The sequence below is a fragment of the Panthera uncia genome, unplaced genomic scaffold, assembly GCF_023721935.1.
Source record: "Panthera uncia isolate 11264 unplaced genomic scaffold, Puncia_PCG_1.0 HiC_scaffold_544, whole genome shotgun sequence".
NCBI classification, from domain to species: Eukaryota; Metazoa; Chordata; class Mammalia; order Carnivora; family Felidae; genus Panthera; species Panthera uncia.
This window is the reverse complement of record NW_026059698.1, coordinates 22265-24288: the sequence shown is the minus strand read 5'-3', so window position 1 is coordinate 24288 and position 2024 is coordinate 22265.

Sequence of the window (2024 nt, the reverse complement as noted above, 5' to 3'; positions counted from 1 at the left end):
TAGGAAACTCATTTTCAAATGCAATCCACTGTGGTAGAACGCTTTTCTATTTTCCAGTTACGGGCTGTGTCTCAACGCTTTTTAAAATGCCTCCTCCCTAGGTGTGACCAGGCATCTTTGTAATGAGTGCTTTGAGGACACTTCTTGGGGGCATCATTTCCCTCGCTGTTTTACATGGCATTAAAAAACCAGGGACGCTGACTGGTACGTAAATCACGGGAATTTAAAAAGAAAAGAATCAGAGTGAAGGGCAAATCATCAGAAAGACAAAAGGGGCCAAAATATCGCCCAACACACTGCTTTTCCAGAAGAAAGAAGGAAAAGAGCAGAAACGGCTTTGTGACAAAGTGTGAGTGCTGTCCTCCCTCGATGATGAGAGTCTGTGAAGCCGCAAACACACAGTGAGAAGGCAAGGACAGGGCAGGGCCCAGCCGCACTCACAGGGATTTGCTCAATGTTTCCGTCCTACCGCCAGCTGGACAAAAGTCTGTTATCAGCAGGATTCTGCAATCTGGGTCTCAAGCCCTTCTCAATTATTCTAGAAAGAGGAGCAGCTGTGGTGGGCGACCAACGACCACCTCTAAGCACAAATTTTAGGTGGACGCGTTTGACCACTAACACCAGGCACAAACTTGAGGAGGACGCAGTTCAGATCTACTAGAAAGTGTCACCGATGGGGACAGTTTAGCAGCATCGGCCCATACTTGGTTTGCTTTGTTAGCAATGGCCAGTTTTCTCCAACATGGTCTAGAGTCCACTCTTCCTAAAGGGTCCTTCCCCAGACCCCCGGCAGCATCTTATTCCAAAGTGAGAAACTCAGAGTCTGCGCTGCCTTGGGCGTGGGCTCTCCTCAGCTGCAAGGCCTTGGACTGCCCTCCGAACTTCAGCTGACTTCTCTGCAAGGACGGAAGGAACCCAAGTTTCACCTAGCAAGGAGAGCTAAAGCCTGAGCACGTGCGGTCAGCTCCCAGGGGAGCAGGGCAGAAAGAATGTGAACGTACCAGAGCACGGCTGCCCCCACACCCAGCACGAGACCCCAGGGCACACAGCCAAGGGGGGGGAGGGGTTCCAAAATGTAGAGCATGCATGCGATGATTATCTCCAGCCAATGGGGATGCGTGTGCGTAGGGAGGCATCTTGACAATGCTTCGTTCGGCCCTGCCTTCCTGAGGAAGTGTCACAACCCTGGTAGTGTCCAGATGGTAGGGCACCACTGAGAAAAGAAGCTCCGATCTCCACTTAAAAAAAATCTCATACATGTTACGCAGGTCAGTTGGTCATGTGTGTTTTAGCGTTGCTGTGGGACGTCTTATGTAGGTCCTATTTCTATGAGCACTGCTCTGCACAGCAAACTTCCTGTTTGCTAAAAATGACAGGCTCCCCCCCCCCCCCCCCCCCCCCCCCCCCCCCCCCCCCCCCCCCTCCCCCGACAAAAAAAACCCCCCCCCCCCCCCCCCCCCCCGCCCCACTTTGCTCCTAATTTCAGCTTTTTACGAACCGGATAATCTTCCCCATCCAGAAGGCGAGACACCATTGAATACCTGTCATCTTCCTTCGAAATCTTGTCGTGGTTGATAAACAATTTCAGTCCCTTCTCCTCTTTCTCTAAATGGCATTTGAGAGACAAAATTATTACCTAGATCATAGTTGATTATTACCTTGTGTCAACAAAAACAGAATCCAAAAGTGTCGTTTCTATTGCAAAGGACAACAGTGTCATACATTTCAAACGTCCGAAATAGTACCTCGGTGTGGTCAACCTTTCCACAAAAATTTGTTTACTTCCTCATTCTCCTCTGATTAAACAAGCCTCCCCGCGGATATCAGCATTGCCTCCTGAAACTAATTGTTTTGAACCGCATTTCCCTGAGCACAGCAGTACAGGAGGCTAGGCTGACAAATGGAACTTGCAGGGGAAAATTCATTCACCGTGCTAACAAACCTACCGCAAAAGGACTCGTTACAAATGGATAGCACAGTGTGCTGCAAACAGGAGACAGACTGAATGAACTACACCAGCGTAA